Source organism: Stigmatopora nigra, chromosome 16, assembly GCF_051989575.1.
Source record: "Stigmatopora nigra isolate UIUO_SnigA chromosome 16, RoL_Snig_1.1, whole genome shotgun sequence".
In the NCBI taxonomy this organism is placed as follows: Eukaryota; Metazoa; Chordata; class Actinopteri; order Syngnathiformes; family Syngnathidae; genus Stigmatopora; species Stigmatopora nigra.
Window position 1 is genome coordinate 7,249,035 of NC_135523.1, and position 15,215 is coordinate 7,264,249.

Sequence of the window (15,215 nt, forward strand, 5' to 3'; positions counted from 1 at the left end):
TAGAAACAATCATAGCAGCAAGAGTACTGTAGAATCCAGTATAATATACCGACATGCAAACTGGATTCCTATGCTGCTGATAACGAAAGCGCGTGCCATATTTCCAAACAGATTTATATTTGATAAATGGAGCCAGTCCAGCTTTGATAAACATCTTTGGCAATTATGCAAGCATGCAGTGCTAATCTATTAAAAACAGTTTGCTTCATGTGTTCAGATAATCATATTTTTTAGTCTTTATTTTTGGTGTATCAGTATACGCATTGTATAATTTCCTGAAAGGGTAAAAGGTTGATAAATGCCATAGACTGTGCTATCAGTAAAAAAAATAAAGCAATACCACTGCAAGAAAGAAAGAAATGAAAAAGATTGAATGGAAATTTAAACAATTTTAAAGCAGGATTTATAGCTTGGCTTAGGGCCAATAAAGAGTATCAAATCAACCAGAGAATTGACTAGGCAAGCTTGAAATAAACATTTATTTTATTGCTACACATCAAGATTCCACTGTACAGGTACTGCTACCTGAAAGAAGGTAGAGCAAGATTAAAATATGTATTTTTATACAAAAATACAACTACAAAAGCAAAACAATACAATACTGCTCAACCTTCCCACAGGAGCTGTGCCAACAAATGTGCTGCTATATTAAAGGGACTATAAAGAAGCCTCTTCATTGTTGCAAAAGAGTCTAAATGTTCACTCCAAAACTCACAAAATTACTAAAACTGGTCTAATACGTCACTTCACTTGGTGCATGCTCGCAATGGTCCGGACAAATACGGTTCCAATGCAACAAAGGATCAAGACTCTTTCATTTCTGTAATAGAATATACATAGATCCATTCCATGGTACACAGAGTTGTTAGATGTTTGTGAAAGGGATGCTATAATTGCACATGTTAATTAAAAGGACATGAGCGCTGATCTTCCTTTTGTCTACTATGGGGTCAGACTGGGGCCAGTGTAGTTAATAATTCTGATGTGGTAGCACTACCCAAGCGCATCTGACACAATGCAGGAAATGTGGTGGATCGTCATGCAGGCATCAGCAGCGCCATACAAAATGTATGGAAATTGTTTGTTTCTGATATTTTAGTTCTGCCTGACTTAAAACCAGAGCTGCTATTCAGTGTGGGAATTGGATGCTTAAATATGCTTTAAATCTTCAAGAGCAGGAGATTAGTTACATCTAGTGTATATATGCCCATGCATTTTACATCAGAGGTAAAATGCGATTCAATAGTGAGAACTATTTTTAGATTATAGAGGGTGGCCCAAAAAACAGGAACTTTTTAATAATCTTATAAAACCAAGAGTGATGAAAGAAATCATATTTTGCTCATAGAAAATGGAACCTTTAGAACATGCCATTTAAGAAACCATGAGTTTAAAATTGTGTCCTTCATCTTTCTGTAAAAATGCATTCTTCAAATCAGCTGTTGAGATTCCTCATTGCTCATGTCTCCAGTGGTATGCAGAAGTACCGCCACTGTTAATGAATATACACAATTCTGCATTCTTGCAATTTACCATTGCTGTATTTGTCCCTGAAAACCTTTCTTCAGGTTGTGTAAAAGTCTCAGGTCGTTTGAGTATACAAAACAGTCAAGTGGTGAGAAAAAAAAGTCCAAAGTAGCAAGTGAAATCAAGAAAAATATCAAGAAAGTTTAGTTTAGTTCATACCAGTTACTTCACAAATGTACTTATTACATGAAAATAAAATCACTAATATATTTTCATACAATTCGTTTTAGCAAAGGTGCAAGTATCAAATGTCTCTGAAGTTTACCCAGTATATTCCTGTACTATGTGTTAAGGGTGACCTATTTCATTGTATTATCACACTTATGGGACACACCGATTTAAAAGGGGCTGTCTCGGATGTATTCAGAAAAGGGCCAGGGTCACCAATATTTATTCATTCATTTTCTGAACCACTTATCCTCACAAAGGTCACGGAGGGTGAACAGTAGTAAATGTCAAACTGATGCGGTATTTATTTATCATAAATCAGTTCGTGTGTAGTCAACACCGCTTTCATCTTGGCCATTTCAAATGTGTCCATGATTATGAATCCATTTAAAAACTTTTTTTATCTACAAAAGTACTCAAAGAAGATGAGACTAGGAATTTAAAGTGTTATGATCCCATCATTGATGAACTTCATGAGACAAATGATAAGACTTCATAGAGCGAGAGTAATTTTTTGCAAGATGAACAAACATAAGAGAAAAGTCATCCAACCATTGACTCTGATTTCAACCATTAGATAATAGAGATCACATCAGATATGGTTTGGTGACATTTCAGGTCTATAGTTCAGTCTTGGAATAAATTAAGTTAATGTTCTGAGGTTCCGCTATTAATAAGCATAGCTCAAATGTGAAGAAATATAAGGAATTCAGTAAAACTTTACAACATCACTTGGTGTGTACCTAATTTTAAGTGAAAATGTACATTTTCCAGTGTCATACAAATGCGCCATGGCAGAGTAGTCGGAAAATATTGCTTTGACGGTGTCTTTTTAATCTGTCACAGTCTGATCAGTAGCAAACATGCACCTAAACAAAATCATGTTTGTGAAAGATTAGTAGTGCACAGGCTATACATTTATTTTTGCCTTTTGTTTGTTGAGAATCCAGCTTTCTATGACCTTGACGTAAGCACTATAAGCTCCACGAGAAATTAATTGCTTGCATTCCAATGCATTTACAGTAAAACACATGCACACTTTGATCATACTATGACCTACATCCATCCAATTATTCAAATATCTTCATTTGGCTCAAGTTTAAGGTTAGATTTCATAGCGCCTTGAGCTCCCATCTCAACTCAGACTGTGTGCTGTATTGATTTCAAAACATCTTCACACCCTGCTTTGTGAAAATAGAAAGTACTTATTTGTCATCATTGTAATCGGGGTTATCGTGACATATCCTACAGTAGCCTGTGTTCCTAAAAATCACATATACAGTTGTAAGCGCTCTTTCTGCTAAAATTACTAAGATGTTGTACTGTTTTAAAGGACATTAGTTGTGGCATATGATTGGTGACATACTGAAAATGTGAGGAGTACATAGTAAAGAAAAAATGAGGGGAAAATGATTCAAAGACAGTTGAGAAAGAGACAGATGCATCTTCAACACTTTTTTTGTGAACAGAAAGTCAGGTTTTTCTTGAGGTCTGCTATGTTTTAGGTTGATTGTACCAAATGTGCCATGACCTCATTTCCTTCTGTTAAGCGCTTATCATTGCTTATCGTTGCTAAGTTACAAAATCCTCCTCTATAACTCCCTTGTGGGGTAAATTTTGATAGTGGATGTTCGTGGCATGGCCTCAGAAAACTATCAATCTATGTCTACCTCCATTACAATTTAGATTCTTTACATAAGGTGAAGGCCAAGGTTGCAAATTTTGACCTCACCCCTTCATTTTGACAGCTCAGTGAGACAGATGTGACCAAGATGAGCACTGTGGTGTCTCAGCTGAGATCCTATTTTTAACTACCACTGCGGTCCCAATGAGAGCCCAGTGGGGGTGAAATAAAATGTGGCGACTGTGGTTTCCCACAATCAGTGCTGACTTTGAAATCATTTGCATGCCAAAAGACAAAACAACTCCTACCTGTCACTCAACTGATTAGGCGTGAAAACCTGCACTGGATTATTTACTTATATTACATATATTGTACCATGTTATTTTAGAATGTCCAGATGATCATTTAAGCTATTAATACACGCCAGTATTACTCAAGTTTTTTTGTAGAAGCACTCACCTTTAGCCAATATTGTATGGATTTGTTTACTAGAAAACATTACTTTATTGCTGGATTCTGTAGAACAGAACAAACCTTTCCTATGAAATCAATAAGGGGCTCTGTTTTTAATGAAATGTCTCATCTTGTACGATCTTGGACTACCAACAGAATATACCATCACATTCTATTACAGAGGTGAGAAGAGGACTTTGTGGTTGTTGTTTTTCACCCGCCCTGTTTGGGTGCTTGCTCAAGCAGAATAGTGTATGTGCATAATTTTTTATGGCAGAAAAATTTTGTTGTGTAACAGGGGAGTTCTCGATTCGCTCTTTTTGACGTGCAGTTGAACAAACTATAATTTCAGAAGTAGATGGAGAAATATGAGAAAATAGGAACAATCAAGTACAAAAGCCAACTAAAACCAAGGAATAAAATGCAGTATATAGAAGAAAAGAGGAAAGTTCACCAAGAAAAAACATAAAATGTATAAAGGTTAACATGTCAATTATTTCCGATAATCCAGATTCAATTTATACTTGGTATAAACACAAAAAAACATGTAAATTTCCCTATTAACCACAGTTATGGAATGTTGCACTACAAATGTCAACAATTTGGATCAATTGATTAATGACGCTGTTCTCTGAACACTCAAAAAGTAGAAAAGGACAGCCAAAAAAATGATGTTTTGGAAAAAAAATGAATGACTGGGGGATAAAGGCTCAAAGGCCAACAAGGGGGCTTCAGATTTTTGTTTAGAATAACACAACTTCCTGGACTCCTACTCAAGATCTGTCTGGTAAAAATTCTGACTCTCTTATTTGTGTGGTCTTGATTTTTGGATTTCTTTAGATTCTTTTGCATTTGTTGTGTTTTCTTCCCATTCAGTGAGTTTCCCATCCCTTTGGATTTAGACAATATTCACTGAGATTAGCGTTATCAACTCAATACACACTGTAAATGGACAGAACTAAATGATGGTGGGAGGGGGGGGGAATAACTAACAGTATGGGACCCCTGAGGAGATCCACAGGGGTTCATTGTGTAGTCCTTCAGGCAGGATGCAAGCCAGTGCTCAAAGCAAACAGCATTATCTATGTGTTTACACAACACATCTCCACAGGACCTTCAGCCTAAACATTAGATAAATCCAAACATCCTTCCAAATAACTGTAATTCAGTAGGGAGAGACAAAAGGAAGTATGAATGTGTGCAGATAAATTTGAAATCTCCCACCAGGGAAAGCATGCAGGTACGTTTTTAAAATGGAAAGTTGTTATAGTGACCTATAGTTCCACTTTATTATACTTTGACAGGCTGCGACAGTTTTGTTTTACAATTCTGTGGAGATTAACAACAATGAAAGAGTTCACAGTTTGTGCTGAGCAAGAACAGGAATAAAATCAAGTAAAGGCAGCATAAACTGTCTGCGAAGAAATCTGACTTGGAATAAACTAGCAGACAGATGCTTCATGGATCTTGCCAGAATGTATTTTAAATTGTAAATTGCATTCAGTGTGGCTGTGACAAATACGCAGATTTATTGAAACTCTTTTGTCTTACGAATCTTTTTTCTTTTGGCGTATGACACATTCAAAATTCTCTACTTAAGCGCAATCACTGAAATAGCGCCAATGTTAAAGTGTTGCATTCCAGGATAGAACAAGATAAAGTAAAAAAATAGAAAGCAAGCATCAATACAATCATCCCTCCATCAGCTTTTCTATACCATAAATGAGCAAGTGTGTCTGTCACCAACAAGAGGTTAACCATGTTGGTTGGTGATCCCTTCGGAGGGGAGCATCTGCGTCATGCCTTTAGATGTCATTAGTCACATGTTAAGGGAAGCCATCAACATGCTGTTAAGAAGACTCTTTGTTTATCCAGCAGCATATTATTGGCCAGAGGATGAATTTTTCCATGCTTCCCGTTCACAATGCTATAAAATAGATATGTCTGACCTATTATGAGTTTTAGTCTCCTGGGTGTTTCATAAGTTGAGAACAAGACGATGATAAACTTTATGTGCAAAGTCACTGTGAGGATATTTTTTTTTTATACCAGCCAATGGAAAGGGTTTTAGGCATTTGTTAAAAATTTAAACTGATTTATGACATCAAAGTCTGTGAAATTTGTGCTTCTTTTTAAAACCTGCTGAAAAAACATGACATTTATTAACACTAATCCTTAACTTTACAACCCAAGCCATTATTTGACAATTTTTAAATCAGATTTTTTACATTTACATCGCCAATATAGTACAACAGCAATATTTAGTCATTTCTTTTTGTAGTTTTACTGCACTTGCTCATCAATAATTTAGAGTGCTGTCACATTCTCTCTAAGCAATCTTGTTGTAAACACCATACATCCATTTAGCTTTCAGCTTTTGTTGCTACGGAATATGCAAAAAAATCACACCGACACAATGAGATGTTTTTGGGTGAACATGTTGTATCATCTTCGTTATTATACCATTTTTCGTCTGCACCGAATGAATGCACACCCCAACCTGACTAACATATCCATAAGACTGAATGCACTAAATGTTCCTGCTTAGAAGCCTTTATGATGAAATCCACACAGGAATTATATGACTTTAGTTTCTTCTGCTTTAAAAAAATACTTCCTGGTTCTCTTATCAAACCAAAATGCATACAATGTAAGATAAATTTCAATATGAAAAGTGTTTTGTTGCTACTTTTTGCCTTCTTTATCCTTTAAATGTCCAATATGTTTATTCGTTTTATTGTCATTGCCTATCTTCCATGTGCCCTTAACAAATACGGCCATTCGCATTCACAATGATGCCGCCACCAGCAGAATAGGAGCCCCGGCGAGAGAACCACTACAACATAGGTGGCTCTTACTATACTATCAAGACTTTTGCATACTTGTTATCATATTTAATAAACTAACCACGCACAAGCGTGGTGTGTTGCCTGCCGTAAGGCAACATAAGATCCACAGAGTACGCCTACACAGTTTTAAAGGAACGCAAATACAGGGAAGGATTTGTTTGTTGAGTTTACTAAATACAGTAGCATAAACATAATTTAGTTGTCACTGTCCTTCACATCTGCTGTGGTTGCTAGGTAACGGATGTCTAATAAGGTTTTTATTGATGGAGAAGTGAAGTGACAGATGGATGTCCATTGTAATACAGTTCCATGGAGACTAAGGACACTTCCTTGCGCAGTGAGAGTTGAAATAACAGTCACTTGGAGAAAAAATGTTACTTTTCTCTTCATTTGAACGCAAAAGTTTTTGTAATGTAATGGAACAATTCATTGAGTTTCTTGAACAAACAAGCCTTTTGTTTTCATGTTAAAAAAAACCTGTTACATTTAATTTTGCCTCAAGGCTTATCATAATGATCCCTACCTTTGTTTCCTATTCAAAAACTCTCATTCCATGTAAATCCTTACTGTTTGTCAAAAGAAGATTTATGGTGCCACTACAGGAGAACCATATAAGGCAAAACCTGGATTGTTATCTCGATTGTTACTAATCCCAACAAACTAGCCAGACACTTCATTGAAAAAGTCTGGTTCTTATATAAATAATAAAGGGGTCTATCTGATGCCATGTATGGGTAGAAATGAAAGATTTTGAAGCGCTGATTATCCATTTTCAAACAGCACTCAGAAGAGCCATTTATACATATATATATATATATATATATATGTATATATATATATATATATATATATATATATATATATATATATATATATATATATATATATATATATATATATATATATATATATATATATATATATATATATATATATATATATATATATATATATATATATATATATATATATATATATATATATATATATATATATATATATATATATATATATATATATATATATATATATATATATATATATATATATATATATATATATATATATATATATATATATATATATATATATATATATATATATATATATATATATATATATATATATATATATATATATATATATATATATATATATATATATATATATATATATATATATATATATATATATATATATATATATATATATATATATATATATATATATATATATATATATATATATATATATATATATATATATATATATATATATATATATATATATATATATATATAAGTTTTTCGATCTAAGCTATTTGATATTGGATTCATATTCAGATTCCACATCAGTGGAAAAAAAGGGAGTCAATAGCAATGCCCAACATGATGCATTATATACATTTTTTTCTTAGAAAAGACAGCAGCTTTGTTCATACCAAAACAAACACATCAAGGATATCATTAAAATGGATGGTGGCATGGGGGTGCTGCAATGCTTACATCTTGCAATAAAAAATCTAGTTCTGGTGAGATGTGAAGAATGAATGTCTAAAAATTGGGTTAAGGCCTTATCTTACCCAGTCGATCCTGTTTTATATGTAAAAGAAATCACCTAAATAAATTCTCATCTTGAATGAATATGTAAAATGTGTGTCTAATGGCTCTGATAGGCATGAAGGAATTATCATTTTGTTTTAGTGATTCATTTGTGTTTCTGTCCTCCCCCATACAGTCTGATCCAGTCTTTCCAATAGCCATGACAGGCATGACATAAGGGTTCAATATGAACCACTGACACACTCATTTAGGTGCTATTTGATAAATCACCGCCGCTTTGCATTCCACTGAGAATGTCTTCCCTCTCAAATAATAGATCGTGAGGCCGTAAATGAGTGGATGATGTCATCGGAAACCTACTTCATGTGGTTGACTAGTACATTGTGTGAGGTCAAAAGCGGTGTGTCAGTGTGCATGTGGGATGCAATTTGCATTTGTCGCCGTATGTGAGTTGTGGTTACATGTGAGGGAGTACCGACGTGTAACACAAAAGTTGATGTAAACAGGAAAATCCAACTAGAGGGAACGCTGCTTTTAGAAGAAAAGCCTCCTCTGATTCCAGTTTTAGTACTCGCAGCAGCAGGATGCGACAACCACAATACAAGATGGTGCATAACATCAACTGTTAACAAAATGAAATGACTTACGAGATAAAATACTGTATGTTGATCTCCTTTAAAATACATCAAATACTTCCTACAGACTCATCTGAGACCCTTAGCTTTTAATCTTTTATTTATGTGAGAACAAGTGCTGTAAAATTGTGAACACAGCTACACGCTACTAGTTTGTTTTGGTGCTTAAGGCAACATAAGCAGGTCAATATCAGTGTCATTCAACAGAATTTCCATAACTGTATCAGCACACAATTTAACAGTTCAAGTGTTTGAAGAGTTTTATCAGTACTACTGGAATCATCGCTTAATGACTCCCTCTACTCATATGTTGATAATTTCTGATATAGTGCCTATTTTTCTATTGTCCCATGCAGGTTCAAATTATCAGAGGCATATTTCTACTGGACATTTATTATACTAGACCTTAGTAACTAGAAATAAAAACACAATATACTTGAAAAAAAATCAAGGGATTAAGTGGAACAACCCTGAACATATATATATATATATATATATATATATATATATATATATATATATATATATATATATATATATATATATATATATATATATATATATATATATATATATATATATATATATATATATATATATATATATATATATATATATATATATATATATATATATATATATATATATATATATATATATATATATATATATATATATATATATATATATATATATATATATATATATATATATATATATATATATATATATATATATATATATATATATATATATATATATATATATATATATATATTTATATTAAAGACAGAAGGAGGCTTAAAATGTAGATATTTAGAAATGTGGTGATTCAATGAGTCTAGACTTCCAAATAACTGTGAAAAAATTAAAATTGAGAGGAATGGTAGAGATGGAAGATGATTTTCTTTGTTTACTCCAGAATAGATTTAAGATCAAAGAGAAAAAGATGACGCTTGCATATTTGTAATAAAAGCAGTCACTGACTTATTGGGGAAAGAATGTCTAGGCCAGGCATGTCCAAAGTCCGGCCCGCGGGCCAATTAAGGCCCGTGGACAAATTTTTACCGGCCCACGGCCTCTATCATGAAATCAATAATACACGGCCCGCCAGCACTGTTGACCACAGTATAAAATAAATGTGTACAAAAAGCTATTTTTCACTTCACCAGAAGATGGCAGTAGCCCTGTGGCCGCACTCTGGCCGCCGTGACCCTTGCGTCATTGTTTCAGCCCAGCCCATTTCTAACATGTAAACAAGAAAAGGAAAGTTGACCGCGAGGGCCGCCGCTTCCAGGACAAGTGGAAATTTGAGTATTTTTTCCCTGAAATACGAAACAACTGTGTCTGCCTAATTTGCCAAGAGACTGTGGCTGTTTTCAAGGAATTCAACATTAAGAGGCACTACCAGACGAAACATGCTAGCTACGACAAGCTAACTGGGAACGAACGCGGTGAAAAAGTGAAGCAACTGAAAGCTGTTTTAACGGCACAGCAAAGCTTTTTCACAAGAGCCCGTGAGTCAAATGAAAATGCCACAAAGGCAAGCTACGAAGTGGCAACGCTAATTGCAAAGCACTGCAAACCTTTCAGTGACGGTGAATTTATTAAAGACTGTGTAATGAAAATGGTTGAGAAAATTTGTCCCGCGAAGAAGCAAGAGTTTGCCAATATTTGCCTGGCTCGTAATACTGTGGCACGGAGAATTGAAGACGTTTCATTAGATATTAAGAGACAGTTAGAGGCAAAAGGAACTGAGTTTGACTTTTTCTCGTTAGCGTGCGATGAAGACCTGGACTACATACTGCAGTCAAGATCCCAGTATCACCCTTCACATTAGTGCAGGCAAGATATTTGTTAAGTCCTCTGAGTTGAATAAATTCTTAAATCTCAGTTCATTATTTTTTTTGTGATGGTCAAAATCACAGTTTGAATATGCAGTGATCATTGTTTTGTTTTCAGCACTGTTCCTACAGTGAGCATATAATAGTGAATAATATGTGATGTTTCACATGAACTTAAAAATCCTTGATAGTTTTTTTATTTTTTTGTGGTTTGTGATTTCGGTAAAAACCTAAATGTAAAAAAAAATGTAAAAGTAAAAGTATGCCATTTGTAATTAAAAAAAATCCCAAAAAGTTAATTTGCATTTAATGTTAATGGTTCAAAGAATGTCAGGCTAAAAGTCGGCCCGCACACATTTTCACCTTACCAAATCTGGCCCTCTTTGCAAAAAGTTTGGACACCCCTGGTCTAGGCAAAGAAGTATCAAAAGAGATAATTTACAGTGTCATTGCACAAATAAATAAAAATACAATGCAAGAGGTCAAATATTTTCTTTCGTAAACTCTCTCAGTGTAATGGAAAATAGTATTTTTTAACATACTAATCAATAATCACACTTAAATATTCTTGCTTCCATTGTTTTAGTACTTAATAATTAACAGATAGTAAAACCATAACGTTACCAACAATAAAATACTTTTATTATTTGAGGCAATGAGAAGAATGTTTTTGAGGTCAGACAAGTGAGATAGTGAGTGAGTGATAAGAACAAGACAGTATGCTTACTGCTGACTGAATCACACAGACGTAGGATAACTGCTGGACATAACCTTTTAAGATGACGTTGCGTCACGTCAGCCACTCAGAACCACTCCCGGCTGAAGATAATTAGCATTTGCAGTGAGTACAAGGATGCACAATTTCTTTTACCCAATCCAAGACATGCCTGGATTAGTCAATCAGATCTAATGGCTTTCCAATTACGTCAAAGATTGTCAGATCCTGCAATGCTTATCGCATACAGTGAAGAACATTGGCCCAGTTTTACCCTGGGTTTGCTTAACCTTGTTTTGTTGTTCATTGCCTTGGTAATTTTTGACTCTTCTTGATTTGGAATACATTTTACTTCATTTTGTTGAATTGGTTCACAGTTTTCTTCAGATTATCACAGTCATTTTTTTCAGAAAGAGGTTAGAAAAAAAGGAACCTGTGGCATTTGGTTGTCAGTCGACAATAAAAGGTCTCATGAATTTTGTTTTACTAAAATTGAACATCTAAGTTAAATAACTATATCTGTATCCCTGTAAAAACCCTTATATAGCAAAGCGTGAATCACGGGTCGGCGGGTAAAAGAAGAAAGCTGTTGTACAACTAATAGATAAAAAAAACACTGACATGGCCTGTTGATTCAAGCGGTAAATTATGGTAAAAGTAACCAAATTACACCATTTGTGTGCGCGGGTGCGTGCATGTGTTCGTGTGTGGCTGTGTATGGGAGAGACTGAGCCCAGCTGTGAGGTGAACTGGGAGTCCGACAGAGAGGGGCACTCAGGTCACTGGGGGAAAGGAGAAGGAAGGAGGAGGAGAAGGGAAAGACAAATGTTTCAAAAATTAAATAATGAAAGTATGAAAAAGAATTATACAATAAAATGAAATTGCTCAAACATCACTGTTCATGGATATGAACAGACATGATGCATTTTTTATTTTATCATACAAATACTTGTATGTATTTGGGGTGCTTTTTTAGGATTTGTTTCTCATTTTAAATCATTAGTAGATAGGGTGAACAGATTTGCAATTGACAATGAGGATATGGAGATACGTGATGTGCTGTATAGGTGGGTAGAGCTTTTGTTATTGCTTTGTCTGAAGTCCATGTCCAGTCATTGGACAATACATTATGTATTTTAATTAGTAAAAGTCCAAAGGGAGAAAACTACTTCAGCAGATGTCTTTTTAATCCTGATGCTAAATTGCTGTGAGAACTGAAGTACTAAGTACTGCTTTATGCAAGATTGGACGGGTGAACTCATTTGTCAGTTGTAGTCCAGAATGAGGTTAAAATGAGAAAGATTATGGTGAAGTAAAAGGATGAGAGTGGGAATTTAAGCGGGTGAAAAATTGGGAGGATGTCCTGTTTGGGTCATGTGTTTAGGAGCAATGTTACTGTGGGAAACTGTATGTCTGTGTGAGGTCTGCTTTAGCGACTTGTGTGAACTGACATTTTTAATAGTCTGATGTTCAATCAGGACAGTTGTTGACAGATTTTTTTTCCAATCATTGTTGACTTTAGAAATACCATCAACCTAATATGGATGTTGCTTACAATATTTTTTCTAAAGTAGGAAAACAAAATAAAAATAATATATTAATGTTCCATTGTGCATTATTCAGTTTGAATTGATTTCAAATTGATAATTAGAATTATCTGACTAAAGTGAGGAAAAGTATTTTTTCCACATTTTGAAAAGTATTCCTCTCTTCTCTAATTTTTATTTTCAATATGATCAGTAGGGAAAATACTGCCTAAGAGCTATATTAGACACAGTCTCTTGACTGCAGTCACAATAAACATTTAAAAATGTGTTTTTTTTCTGCTTCAAAAGCTATGCTTTAATTTTGATGTGGACAATATTTCAATATTCATTACTGACACTTTATATAATTTATATTGCATAACAGCTGTGTCAGTTGTGCTACTGTCACGACATTATTCATACTGTATTTCACGTCTCAGAGTTGGTAGGGCTAGATCAGCTCTTTGTATATTTCTTACATTCATTCATTTTCTGAACCGCTTAACCTCACAGGGGTTGCTGGAGCCTATCCCAGCTAACTACGGGAACCAGGTGGGAGACACCCTGAATTGGTAGCCAGCCAATCACAGGGCACACGGAGGTGGACAACCAAGTCACACTCATACCTAGGGGCAATTTATAATGTTCAATCAGCCTACCTGCACGGTTTTGCGATCTGGTAGGAAAATGGAGTACCCAGAGAAAAGCCACACAAGCTCAGGGAGAATATGCAAATTCCACTTAGTGAGAACCCAACCGGGAATCAAACACTCAACCTCAGAACTGCGAGCCTAACACGCTAACCACTGTTCCACCAGGCCACATAATTTGAACATATATTCTTTGGGGGGTTTTCTCCTTCTGGAAATGCCAGCACAACAATAATGGCTTGTGTTTAGATGTGGCCAGTTTAACTTCCTTGTCGCTATATTGAGGGACTATTTTTCAAAATAGTAACTATATCAACAACCCCGGTCGTTGGTCCTCATGTTGGCATCATTCTTATTTCCTGCACAGTGAAGGAATGAGAAAGGAATGAATGAGTCCTGACTTGAAATAGCAGCTATATTTTGAGTTGCTGATTAATATAAACACATTATAATACAATACAAGAGACAAGAGCTGTAACAAATTCTGCTCGAGTAAAAATAACAGTACTCAATTCTTAATAAACTACTATTCAGATGCGCTTTTTGTAGTTTCCTTTTAATACAGGCATATTTTGGGGTCTCATTATGGCCATAATAAATTAAGAATCGCAAATTGAATTAACACTCTCCTTGGGTTTAGTAACAAGCTAGATCAGCATGGTGACCAATTTGGCCTGGCTGTTTGAGTTGATGTTCTCCAACAACTTGACAAATTCAAACCAGCATTAGATGTGCTAATGCAACATCATATATGCAAGGAAGAGAGGCCAAGTTTAATATAAAATCAGAATAATGATGTTAATTATGTCATAAGGAAAATGATCCTTGATTATCTTATAAATACTTGGAATCAGTGAGCAGAAATTAAATTTAGGGAAATATATGTAATATAGTATGTCTTTACAATCCATATTTGAAATTGTTTTCATTAGTTTCATTAGTTTGCACAAAGAAAAGACTTACAGGGAAAAAAGCTTCAAGGTTTGCAATTAATTTAATTTGCCTTAATATGTTTCAAGCATAAACCTGGATCAAATTCACTATAATTTATCACAATACCTATATATATATAAGAAATTATTTCTTTAAGTCACACATTTTAGTCCAAAAAAAATTGAAAATCCATATCTCCATGATGCCAGAAGGCTACATCTTTTGATGAAATTTTGCCACTGGTTGGTTCATCACAAGTCTCCATTGATGTTAAATGGCACCCTCACACTTCCTGTACCGCTTTTGGTCAAAAAGCATTGGGTCAACCCACTTCCCTGTATTCTTCTGTCAACTCTGGGAATAAGTTTGAATATCCTTCCTGCATTCAAGTGGCTGGCTATGGAGGCCTTGTGGAAAACCATCATTCAGGCAACACTCACGGTTAGGTCCCGCCTCTCGTAAACTGTGGTCCCTTCAGTGTGCGTTTGTAAACATTGTTGTTTCATGTGTCTGAAGAAACTAAATTTTCTGGAGTTCTGGTGGAATTAATAGCGACAGTGCATTTGTTTTGATAGTAACGTTTGATACTGGCATTGTATTGTGCTCGCTGACTGTATTTTCCGGCTTCGTCCTCTGGGTCCACTCATTTGGGATTAAAGTGGGTGTCTTGAACAAAACCAACATCTGACGATCGGCCTCAGCCAGTGATGATTGCATTGTTTGCCTCCG